Raw genomic sequence first — 13466 nt, forward strand, 5'->3', positions numbered from 1 at the left:
CTGGCATGCCCACACTTACCAGGCCTTGCTGCCAGCAGGAGAGATGACTGTAGGCATTTTACATGACCGCTACATTCTCCCCCTGGTGAATCCCATCGTCCTCGCTGGGACCTAAATTTGTATACCTCTTTCCAGGAAGCACTGTAACGAAAACATAATTAACATCACACAAATTTCCTCATAATGCAGTACACATGAATACAGTCATCCGCCAAGCCCGCCCCGACCAGCAGCCACAGACCCGCGTGATGCACAGTACCACCTAAAAATAGTGATAGGGGTCGTCCTTCCGGTCTGCCTTTTCAGCTCCGCTTTTACCACCGCCAGCTCACGGAGGTCCTCGTCTGAGTAATCCCCTTTTCCTGACTTAGGGGTCTCCGGACGGGGTGACAGTCTCTTTTCCCCGAACGCGGGGGTTGATTCAGCCGCCTCGATCGCCACTGACCCAGCCGACTTGACCGGCTCCAGTCCCTTGTCTCCGGGACTCGCGCGGTTGATCCATAGCGCGCCCGGGGACTCGGCGGAGCGCCTTGTCACGTCCACCGGGGGGTCAGCAGGCTGTATAGGAATAAATGTGGGCATAGGCCACAGGTATAAAGTCCCGCAATGAGGGCAACGTGCCGCCGTATTGACCGTTCCTCCGGGCAGCCCGCATTGTAGGCAGAGCCCGACCACCGTCTCGGTGTTGGCCACCCTCACTACTAGCACCCCGCCGGGCACTGAGTAGGGCTGTGTAGAGACCATCGTGCCCACAGTGGAGGAGCAGGCCATTCTTTGTACAGGAGCCACTTCCTGTACAGGTCTCTCCTTCTCAGTGGTTCCTCGCAACTGACTGATGGAAGTTGCTGGATCCGCCACTCCCTGCTTCGGCTCCTCCCTTCTCTGACAGAGCTGGAACCCGCCCCCAGGGGTTGCAATAATGGGCGGGTCCCACAGGGGAACATCATGCCCCTTAATTAAGGCCGCACCTCTCTCAGTCCTGGTGGGCGCGGTTAGCGTTTTCGCGCCAATTTCCCCACAAGGGTGGGGGTCTTTTCCCGCGGCTAGTTCCCGCCTTTTCCTGGCAGCCGCCCTCTGTGCAAGATAACCATCCTTTTTGCACGGCTCTTCCACGGCCGGAACTACTTTTTGTAGTGGCGCCGTCTGGATATCAGTCCCTGGGCCCAGTGGGTGCATTCCCACAGGCCATAGTTGAAAGTCACTCCCCCTGGTAGAAATCAGGGGAGGGTCCCATAGACTAAGCGGTTGACTCAGCACAGGGGCTGAGTTAGTCACTGTCCATCCCGGCACAGCCATAGCTTTCGCGCCATGCCCCCCATCAGGGCGGGGCTCTGCTGTTCGCGCCATTCCCGGCCAGCTCTTTGCAAGTCCTGCATCAGCCATTTTTTCTGCGACTGGCCCATGCGGTTTCCCTAGCAAGCGGGAACCGCCATTTTGATTGACTTTTACGCCCAAAAAGTCCATTTGTTTGCTCTCCTCACGGGGTTCTCCCCCAATTATTACAATTTCCTCACACTCTTCAAGGGTGGCCCCTCGCTGTCCCAGACAGGATAAAAACGGGGCAGCCACGGCCTTCGCTCCGCTCCAGAGCAGATTGGTCAATGATAACTCGGCGACAGTCTGCTCTTCAGTGGGTTGCACGCCACGGGTGCCCTCCCCATCAGCCTCTGTCCGCCATTTCATGTTCTCAGCCCCACGCGGATCCTCCACTCTCTCGTAACAGTTATCGTACATGGGGCTCCACTCTGCGGGGCAGCCACACCGGTACAATAAAGATTAGCTTCAGATGCACCACCACATGTGTACCTTATCTAGGTGTGACCCAGTGTTGCACTACCTCAGGCTAGGCTCACTCTCTCAGTGTCTGCTGTGACTCCTTCCTCCCAGTCTGTGCTTCCTACGGTGAGTGTCTGGAATGGGCTAGGTACTCTGGCTCTGCCATGCAGTACTTGGGGCGTCTACCTCTCTTGGTCAGCCTAGCGCAGACCCTCTCCAGGATTCCTGACCAAGTTAACAGGCTATCCCTTCTGGCATCCTACCAACTAGCACTGCCTCAAGGTGACTCGGTCAGCTATAGCCCCGCTCCAAACCCCTCACTCCTTTCAGGCCCCTAGGTTGTCCCTGCGAACTGACAATATCCCGTCAGCCCCCTGACCACCCCTAGGTCCGTCCCTACGCAGCACAGAGTGGCAGCAGACTCTCTCCCTGTTTCCCAGTGTGCCTAGCTAGAGCCTGTCCTGATGACAGATCTGATCTCAGCAGCTCGCCTCCAAATGTAACGGTGTTTCTGGCCCGGCCTGACCCACCCAATCTCACATTGGCCCCTGTGGTCTAACCGGCCCCCATTACAGTGTAGATATGCCTGATGGTGCACCTGTTGGCTACAGGACTCCTGAGTCTCCCGCATGATGGTGTGTGGGGAGAACCCGTCCAGACAGGCAGCTGAGGTAGTGTGCTGAGTCTCACCTAGTTCCAGTGCAGCACCTCCACCTCATCAGGGTCCCTGCGTCCGCATGGGGATGATCCTGGTGAGGAACTCCTCGGTGGTGCAACCTCCTGTGTAATCATTGGACTCTCACACACAGGGGTTTCTCTGATCAGCTCCATCTTTATTGTCACGGTGGGCATAGCTGCCCTCCACAATGGGGTGTATTCAGCCGATCATCTCGCCCGTGCTCCCCTTTGATAGGTATGTCACCTAGATGAGGGATTCACTATTCCCACAGGAATCACTGCCCTGTGCCAGGTCCCTGGACACAGTCTCCCATGGAGTTACTAGAACATAACTAACACTCTGCAGAACTTGAACTCCTTCCTGAACCTTGCAAGAACTTTCCAGCAACTGTACTCGCCTTGAACGCTGACAGAACTAACTCTTTGACACAGTGCTGTGCCTTATGTAACTTCTGAGGCTGACACACCTCTGACATCACTAACCATGGAGTCAGAGCATGTGACCAGTCCCATCCATACACAGGGCACCCCACCAGGGTGTGAGGGAAAACCTCCATGATTACTGCTGGCATGCCCACACTTACCAGGCCTTGCTGCCAGCAGGAGAGATGACTGTAGGCATTTTACATGACCGCTACACACATATATATATATATATATATATATATATATATATATATATATATATATATATATATATATATATATATATATATATATATATATATATATATATATATATATATGGCACTGTGTGCTCATTTGCATGTCATTTCCCAGAATCCCTTGCTGCAGTGGAAGTGCTGTGTGCTGGGTGATAATGGGGAAAGGCGGGGTTGCAGACCTGCCTAAGACATGCAGATGAGCATACAGTTGTATTTACATATATATATATAGTATTTATTCCATAAATTACTTTTACTTTCTCATCCCGCATTGCATTTCATTGTGGTGAAATTCTGGCGAAACGCTGCATCTTTGATAATATCCGCAGCATTTTCCGGAACCAGCCCCCAATGAAACAGTTTGTGATACGTTTATCCAAATGCGTTGTTGATCTGTTGCAAAGTAGATAAACGTAATAATAATTTAAAAAGTTTTTTTTAAAAAAAGGGTGTTACATGGCTGACTGCTTCATCTCATTATAATCCCAGTATATCATGTTAAAGGAAGCGAGAAATAATTGATCAATATAATCCTAAGAAATATTTAATTCTTCCTCAAAAATAATGGTAGCATTTGAAAAATGAGTATGTTTCTATTTTCCTCCAGGCTATGATGAGCATAAGGCTGCGCTTATAGTGCCAGCGACGTCGCGTCAAAACAAATGCATTGCCGCCGCCGTCGTGCGCGCTTATAGTAAGCGCGACGCGATGGAGCGACGGCTTGGTCACGATCGCTGGAAGTCATCTCAATTTGATATTTCCAGTGACCGCAGCCTGACGTCACCGGCGCGTCGCCAGCACTATAAGCGCAGCCTAAGACAACGGTTTTACAAACAGTCTTATCGCAAAAGAGATCATATAAAGATAAGGAGAGCAGCATTTTCATTACCACGGAGCCGTTACAAAATCTGCGTGTGTGGTCGTCTTCATTAACGAGATATTCAACGATCCTCAAAGTGACTGTTTTTCTTATTTGTGTCTGGTGAAACATAATTAGGTTTCGCTTTTCTCCTGGAACACTGCATATCAGCTACTGATGTTTACCTGGTCAATTAACGATGGCATCATAATCACTGTGTGTACCCTGCTGACCATGATCAATCAGTATCTGGCTGAATTTATGGCCAGCGGCTGTTACAAAACAAAGAAATGTAATACTATTATTTATTTATAGAGCTCCAACATACTCTGTGGCATGGTACAATAGGGGGGAACAGTAGTGACATAAACAGAATGGCATACAGTAAATTCTGAACACATGATACATAAAGCTTGGCCCCCTGCAGACACACTTACCAGAACTCCCTCCTACTGTCTCTGTACGTTCTTCCTACCTACCAATTAGACTGAAAGCTCCTCGGGGCAGGGACTCCTCTTCCTTAATGTTACTTTTATGTCTGAAGCACTTATTCCCATGACCTGTTATTTATATTATCTGGTAATTATTTGATTACCATGTGTATTACTGCTGTGAAGCACTATGTACATTAATGGCACTAGATAAATAAAGACATAATACAATACAAATAAGAACTACTGAAGGCAATGCAATGTACTGAGAGACCCCAATATTAATCAGGCCAAATGATGATTACAGGAGTGTCCCTAATATAGTAGTGGGTCAAAGCCAAACCCCATCCAAAATCAGGGAGGTAGGAAGGTGTGTTTGCTATTACTCGCATCCAATGCATGGAGCAGCGGAGTGACATGTTAGCAGAGCTGAGGCTGGGTTTTATCAGGGGGATGTGTGAGCAGATATATAGGAGTTATTTTAAGGTTTGGGGGAGGGATCTGGGAATGGTTTTGGGAGTGGGAGGTATGTGCGTGGAAGGGAAGGAGGCTGTGTGCGTGGATGTACACACCCAGGTACGTGGGAGTAGTCCTGATGTTTGGTGAGGGTAGACCTGGAGTTTGGTGGGTGTAGACCTAGAGTTTGGTGGGTGTAGACCTAGAGTTTGGTGGGTGTAGACCTGGAGTTTGGTGGGTGTAGACCTAGAGTTTGGTGGGTGTAGACCAGTTTTTGGTGGGTGTAGACAGAATACAGTACCTGGAGTTTGGTGGGTGTGGACCTAGTTTTTGGTGGGTGTGGACCTAGTTTTTGGTGGGTGTGGACAGAATACAGTACCTGGAGTTTGGTGGGGCGTGGGGGTAGATTTGATGTCTGATGGGGGTAGTCCATGTAAACACGTTGAGTGGAGGAAGACACAGGGGAATGTATTCCAGCGCTGTGCTTTTCCTGTAACTGCCTCTGTATCCAGTCCTTGGGTTAGTGCAGGCGGCAGAGTCTCATGGTGCACTGGGGGTTGCTGCCGTACACCTGCGGGAACTGCCTCCTGTCTCACATTACTGCACCATTGTGACCCAACTCAAGGTAGGTCCTCATTCCAGCCCTGTATATGGTCTTGCTGCTGCTCCCTACCAACACTCCGAGTCCTAAAAAGCCTTGGAAGAAATGATGGGAAGGGGGACTACATGTGGAGGCATTAATCCTTTAAGACCCTCTCTGCTGCTTGTGAAGGCAATGTAGGTGTTAACCCTTTAAGTCTCTCTGTGCTGCTTGTGAAGGCAATGTAGGTGTTAACCCTTTAAGTCTCTCTGTGCTGCTTGTGAAGGTAATGTAGGTGTTAACCCTTTAAGTTTCTCGTTGCTGCATGTTAAGGTAATTTTGCCATTAACCCCTTTTGATGTCAGCAGGAGCTGGCAACACCTTTTCATGCTGTGTAACTTGTTGTTGGCCTCTGGCATGGCAAAGGTTAACATGTGTGCTTCACACATTTGCCTTGTCGTTTGCAAACTGTTTGTGTGTGTGTGTGTTTGTGTCTCTGTCTCCCTGCATTGTATACAGTACCAATACCCTTTGTTTTGATCGATCTCTATGACCAGTCTGTAAAGTGCTGAGTGTGCGGATAAAGGCCATTATAACATTCCGAGATGAATATTCTCATTTATTTATGAAGCAGCAACATAGTCAGTGGCGCAGTAACTCCGCAAGCAGAATGGCGCAAACATGCGAACGAGTGGCCCAGGTGCTATTAGCATTGGCAAATGGTTACACGCGGTCGAATTGACGTGTGTATCTTGTGTGTTATGCGGGGGGGTTGGGGGGCTCAAGTCGCCCCCCCAACAGGTCAGGTTCTCAGGAAATCCCTGCTTCATAATGCTTCCCTAATTCAGCACAGGTGGCTCAATCTGTCCCTGCTTCAGCACAGGCGGTAGAATCAGAGGTGCAGTCTTCTGCGCTTCTGATTGAGCCACCTGTGCTGAAGCTGGGATATCCTGAAAACCTGACCTGTTGGGGAATCTTGAGGACTGGGGTTGAGCCCCCCCTTGCGTTCCACCATCAAATGTAAACATTCGTTAAAGGGGACGGGGAGAGCGCGGAACACATTTAACCCTTCCCTGGCCAGGCTAGCCAGCACGCCGGTCACGCAAAAGTCGTTAACGAGTAAGAAAGCAGGTTCCCACGATGTACAAAATGGAACTGAAAAATCAACACGTTGCTGGATTCAAGGACTTCACGTATTCATTTGGGGTGTCACTATTCCTGATGTAAAATCCTACTGACAGCGGAAAAGGACCACTTATCGGGTTTTCCTGCATGTTCTGGAACCTCCGGGCTCCATTTGCGTCTTTCCTTATATTCATGTTACCCAGAATCCCTTGCTGCAGTGGAAACGTTGTATGCAAAGAGATAATGGGGAAAGGCAGGGTTGCAGACATGTGAAGGTGTTCACACGTGGGTTTTTTTGATTTTCCATTAGAATTCCCTTGTCTCTACCCTTTAGCATTTATTACCTTCCTTTGCTGAGAACTACCACCCCCTCTGCTGGGAAGCTATGGATCCACTACTCCTTTAGGTGAAGTTGATATTGTTCGCAAGAATAGAATCGGCGTGAATCGGTTTGAAAAGCAGGTATAGGTGGGAACCCCTCTCTGATTACCTGCTCTGTTGGGTCCCTCACCAATGTGCTGTGAAACTCGAGCCCTCGCTAGAAAATATTTCGACCCTAATTGGGGGAAAAAAATAATGGCGCGAACACCTTCCATGATGGGGGTGGGGCGAAGAAGGCATGACAGCGTATTGAATAGGATTACTATAACCTGTGCTTACCCCGTGGTACGGAGATGTTGGTAATCAATACAACACACACGTGGGTAACGGCTGCCGCCATCTTTTAAAATCCCTTCTAGGGACAAAGTATATTAATGGCAATGACGTGTTATCGCGGCTACATTTAATTGATGCTTTTTGTTTAAACCCAAATCTGACACAAAAGTACTTTAAATAGGTTTACAAACCTGGTGAGCGGAGACTTGGGAGGGGTTAGGTTACCTCTGGCTGCTCCTTTTAGTCTGATGTTCCTGTGGGTTCAACAAGAGTTTGCACAGGCAAAGCCCCCCCCCCCCCCCGCTCTCCCCTTCCACTTATCTTTACCGGTTCTCTGATAATGATGTGGGGAGGGGGGACACAGGTAGAGAAAACATTTGGATTGACTAACACTTCCCCATTCAGAGGCCCCTAAGAAATGCAGTTTCTAACTTGTTTCCAAAGTAACAGAAGCTGCCAACTCTTTGCTTTTAAAACAGTTACATTTGTTTAAGACCATTGACTAAAAATTTCACTTGTGAGCACATTCACGTCTGACCGCTCTGTAACCCTGCATTTCCCATTGATCTCTTACCATACAATGCTTTCACAGCAGCAAGGGATTCTGGGTAATGACGTGCAAATAAGTACAGTGTCACCTTATGCATAAGAACATTGAATTGTTAAATTATTGATGAATAGTTGCCTTGATTTTGTGCGTGCTGCGTGGATCGTGCTTTTTATAGCAGCAAAACGTGAAATCACATGTTTTTTATTTTTTATTTTATATTTTTAAACATAAATCAGTTCTGTAGCCGTTTTTTAATTTTCAGTTTTTTATTCAACTCTTAATGCCATTTTAATTCGTTTTAAAGCATCCTGTGATTTCTATAGCAGACTTTAGTCCACCTCCCCAGCAGTACAATATATTTGCAACACTTTCCTGCTTGTGATAATTTGTTGCCAGTGTTCCCAGCAGTTTGAGCTGCAAATTGTAATAATAGATGTTGTTTGCCCTAATATCAGGATACATTGTAGCTGCTGAGTTACACTGACGCAAGGCTTCATAGAAACTGAAAGGTGGCCATTATGTTAGTCACACAATCAGGATTTTTACAGATTTAGAACAGGAGCACCAAACGATTGCCAGCTTAGGTAAGACTGTAGTTTTATACTTTGTCACATATACAAATAAGAAAAAAATAAATAAAAGGGGGAAAGTAGTATTGCAGCTTTAAATCTTCGTATTGATTTGAGATAGTCAACATCTATATGTACACTAGCATACTGTATGTCATCATTTTCGGAGACGCATTAATTAGCCCACTCCTGCTGTGTTCTGCAACAGGTCCCAACAGGTGCTGTCGAGAAACAGATATTAATCCATCGTTCATAAACTTATTATTATTATTATGCAGCAGGAATAGTATTTTTTAAGTGTTAAGAATCATGTTTTTTTTTTTTAATCTCTAGTGTCTGAGGTTAGACTGCACTGGGCTCTGGAGAGAGCTCCCTTTTAACCGCCCGGGTGCTTAATGTTTCAAACGTTTGTATCTTCTGAACGGAGCATCGGATTTTAAAAATAAGAACAGCGTTGGACAGGGCAAGAAGAGATCTATTAAATATTAAAGAAGCTTTTATGATTCATGTTGCGTTCTTTGTGAGTGTGTTTCTGCAGAGAATCACGTAATGGAAGGTTACTTTGCAGTCTTTTCCATCATTAATTATTAAGAGGCTGTTTTGCAACCTATTCGGCCGCAGTAACGCAGAGTTTGACCTCCGGACTCAGAATCCAAAGCATCGTAGGGTCTGTTAGGATTCTACGAGGGAACAAGGGATGCATGCAAGAGGGTGAGTTTGACTTTTAATAGGGTGATCCGCATACATTCTTTGGGAACCGCTGTCATGTGCAGGATGCAGATACAGCATTTAAAAGGATGACCCCACTTACGTCTATGGGGGCACCTGATTTATGTGTAGGGCGTTTCAGAACCCTTTTTACATCATTGCCATGTTGGTCCCTTCAACGGCGAGGGGGAGGCCCATTTGTGTCATTTATTGTTGGTAACAATATAAGAACGATCCTGACTTTTTAAGATGATAAGGTGGCGATTTCAAAGCTGTAGCGACCGGGAACAAGTTTTAAAGCCATTGTCCGTAAATGAAGAAAAAGAAGAAAAAAAAATCAGTGGTGGCCATTTAAAAAAATCCCAGCAGTAAGAAAATATATATGTTGTAATATATAAATCTTCTAGATAATGTGACATTGCTGTGTACGGTCAGGATATAAAATAGAGAAGATTGACAGGGCATTCCTGCAACTCCCTAGAACGGCTCCCTTTGTGTCGCTTAGTCTCGCTCCTCTGTAGAATTTGACACACGGTTGCCAACATTCCCCAAAAACGTTTCCAGGGACATCTGTCATGGGGTTAAGATTGCGGTGCACTGCTGTGAAGATTTAGGGCAGAATGAGGTGCTAGATTCAATTTTAAAATTGTAAGGGTAATGCTAACCAGACAAAATAAACTCAATTATTCCAAATTTCAATTATTAATGTCCCCCTGAATTATTCCCTATCAGCCTCTGCCCCCCACCATGTGTCACTCTCTGCCTTGCGTACACCACGCGCAATCCCTTGTGGTTACGCCTCCTCACCCCCATTGGATCTCCCTCCCCCAAACCCCCCCTGTACCTCCGCTCCTCACTCTTGATCTCCGCTCCCTCCCCATCCCCTCCTCCCGCACATCAATGGCCTTCACAAGAACGTAGACTTGTCTTGACGTGACCTCGGCCCAGGTAGATTCCTGTGACAGGATCACGTGACCCCCCGCTGACCGCGCACCGTTCAATGCATGGGCTCCCAGCCCTGTCTCCAGCTTCCACCGCTTGAGGTCCAACCTCCAGCTCACACCTCGTGGTCGCGGTCCACCTCCCGGGTCACACATTCCCCGGGGACATGTTGGCCATTTGTGGGACTGTCCCAGCAAATTTGGGATTGTCGACAACTATGTCTCTGTGACCTCACTGGGATATTTTCAAATGACCGTGGAGACATTTACCAAAATTTTAATTGAGGAAGAGTATAGGGTCGCCAGGTGTCCAGTATTGAACCGGACTGTCCTGTATTTGGACACACTGTCCAGTAGAAAATTAGAGGTAATACTGGACATTTATGTGTTTATACCGGTATTAACTCCCTGGACATGTATGTGTATACCGGTATTAACTCCCTGGACATGTATGTGTATACCATTATTAACTCCCTGGACATGTATGTGTATACCGGTATTACCTCTCTGGACATGTATGTGTATACCGGTATTACCTCTCTGGACATGTATGTATATACCGGTATTAACTCCCTGGACATGTATGTGTATACCGGTATTACCTCTCTGGACATGTATGTGTATACCGGTATTAACTCCCAGGACATGTATGTGTATACCGGTTTTACCTCTCTGGACATGTATGTGTATACCGGTATTAACTCCCTGGACATGTATGTGTATACCGGTATTAACTCCCTGGACATGTATGTGTATACCGGTATTACCTCTCTGGACATAGTGACCTGACCAGCTTGGGGGGCCGTGGGATTTCCCTGAGAGGGGAGAGAGTATGTCTGTTGCCAAATTATGCCTCCATCCTGATTTGCTGCATTACCCAACAGCCAATCAGCATGAGGTGTCAGGAGCCTGGGGGTGGGGCTAAAGAGAGGAGGAAACGGCATGGAATTGAAAGAGAGGTGTGTGTATGTGTGTGTGTGAGGAGCGCTTCGCACCTTTCACCATTGTGTCCAGTATTTTTGGAGAAGCCACCTGGCAACCCTAGGCGAATACCAATTTTAGTTTCATTTGTAATTGAAGGTAGCCCTGATTTCCGCAACTCCTGATGTCCCATTTTTAATGGGAAATTTTAGATTTTTCTAAACCTACAGTTCTACATCTTTTAAGGAATGACTAAGTTTCCTATAGAGAAGGGATAGGGAAGACCTCTGCTTCACATCCACGTCCGGCACGGAAGGGGTTAATCCCGACCTTCACTACCGTGGTGGAGAGAGACGCTTTTATGAGTGGGAAGCCTAGCAGGCCCGAGGCCCGGCTGTTTCCTGACAGGAAACGCCCGGTATGTTTTTCTAATGAAAGTTCCCCCTCCTCGACATGAATGCGTGGCTGAGGTTTAGGAAATAAAGGACAATGTCACTCTTGTGTTGTGTTTAAAGCGACAATCCCTCTCCTCTCCCTCGCCCCAAATTGATATATTCTTGTTTAACCTTTGCCTTGACTGGTGGGTTCCCCCAATTACCCAGATATTTGTCGTTTCTCTCTCTCTTTTTTTTTTTAACTTATTTATTTTGTGGCGTTTTTGACACCCATGCTACAAACATGGCCGCCTTGTCACCAGCTGTGAGACGTCATCTCCCGATTTGACGTCGGGGCTTTTTCATTGGTCCTGACCCCGCCGCCATATTGTGTCTGACGGGCTCATATTCTGCCGGAGGGCAGGAACCAAGGGGTCCCCATAGATATTGGGGGACCACGGAGCAGATCAAACAAAAAATATATAATATATAACTAGCTGCGCAAAATGCTGCTTTAAATCCACTGTACTGGTCTAAAACTGACACAGGCCTAAATGTACTAAACAGCGCTAATCCTATTTCCCAGAGGGTGTGCTGAGCCTTAACCACTAGACCTGTCAAAGCACTGATTTTCTCTGAGGCTTCCTTTTTAGAATAGACACCTCACGAGCTTTAATGGAGTCCCACTTAAAAGGCAGGCATGCCTAGGAGGAACGGGAACTGAGAACTGCGCCATGTTCTATAACTTAAATGTATCTGATCTACGCTTTTTAATTTTTTTTAGATTTTTGAGCACTTCCGTGTCGTTATCGCTCCCGGAGTGATCACACGACCGCGCCAGATGCTAGAATCGGAAGTGCGTTTGGATTGGGCGCGCCGCTCTAATGTAGCGGTCAGCTCGATCGCCCCGCTGTATCAAAAATAAATAACACAGATGTGTTAGACTCTGTCCGCGTCTTCGTATGCTGCCCTCCAAATATTAACCCTTGGGGTTAATATATTAACCCACCCTCTCCCACGCTTCCTCCTCCACCCCCTCTCCCACGCTTTCTCCCACGCTTTCCCCTACTTTCTCCCCCCCATCCCGCTCTTCTCCCCTCCCATCCCGCTCTTCTCCCCTCCCATCCCGCTCTTCTCCCCTCCCATCCCGCTCTTCTCCCCCCCCATCCCGCTCTTCTCCCCCCCCATCCCGCTCTTCTCCCCCCCATCCCGCTCTTCTCCCCACCCATCCCGCTCTTCTCCCCGCCCATCCCGCTCTTCTCCCCACCCATCCCGCTCTTCTCCCCACCCATCCCGCACTTCTCCCCACCCATCCCGCTCTTCTCCCCACCCATCCCGCTCTTCTCTTCCCCATCCTGCTCTTCTACCCATGTCCCACTCTTCTACCCATGTCCCACTCTTCTCCCCCCTATCCCGCTCTTCTCCCCCCCCCTATCCCGCTCTTCTCCCCCCCCCCTATCCCGCTCTTCTCCCCCCCCCCTATCCCGCTCTTCTCCCCCCCCATATCCCGCTCTTCTCCCCCCCCCTATCCCGCTCTTCTCCCCCCCCCTATCCCGCTCTTCTCCCCCCCCCTATCCCGCTCTTCTCCCCCCCTATCCCGCTCTTCTCTCCCCCACCTATCCCGCTCTTCTATCCCCCCCCCCCTATCCCGCTCTTCTCCCCCCCCTCTTCTCCCCTCTCTCCTTCCCCATCCGTCTCTCCCCTCTCCTGCTCATTTTCTCCCCCTCGCTTTCTCTCTCATGCTCTGTATTTCTCCCCCTCGCTCTCTCTTGCTTTCTCTACAATAAGTGTAGAGCCAGCTGCCCAAACAGCACGTACCCGATTACAAGCCAGCCTTCCGTATACACATTCTGTGACAGTGGCTGTAAATAAGTGTGGGGTTTCCAATGCCCGGGAGTTCGGGAAGTAATGAGGGAGTATTGAGGCTGTAAAATGACATTTCATTCCTACTAGTTTTACTAACCCTATAAATCTCCATATGTACAGGTGCAGCTATGCTCTGCGTTACATGCTGCGGAGGGAACAGTGGTGGGAAATAATTTAGAGTACAATCCTGCCTGGGATGAAATGGAACTGAGGACAGTGGCGTGCTTGTAGGTTAATCCAGGGGTGCTCAACTCCAGTCTACAAGCCCCCCCCCCCCCCATTCCCCCAAAAGGTCAGGTTTTAAGGATAG

The 13466-nt window shown here is 48.2% G+C and overlaps 1 protein-coding gene across 1 annotated transcript in view; it reads left to right on the forward strand.

Moving 5' to 3' along the window:
- Nucleotides 1-4968: 4968 nt before the first annotated feature.
- Nucleotides 4969-13466, forward strand: part of TRPV4 (transient receptor potential cation channel subfamily V member 4) — a 54957-nt gene continuing 46459 nt past the window's right edge. The window contains 1 exon segment of the mRNA XM_075568758.1: nt 4969-5490. The gene's annotated coding sequence lies outside the window, so the exon portion shown is untranslated.

This window comes from Ascaphus truei, chromosome 13, assembly GCF_040206685.1.
Source record: "Ascaphus truei isolate aAscTru1 chromosome 13, aAscTru1.hap1, whole genome shotgun sequence".
NCBI classification, from domain to species: Eukaryota; Metazoa; Chordata; class Amphibia; order Anura; family Ascaphidae; genus Ascaphus; species Ascaphus truei.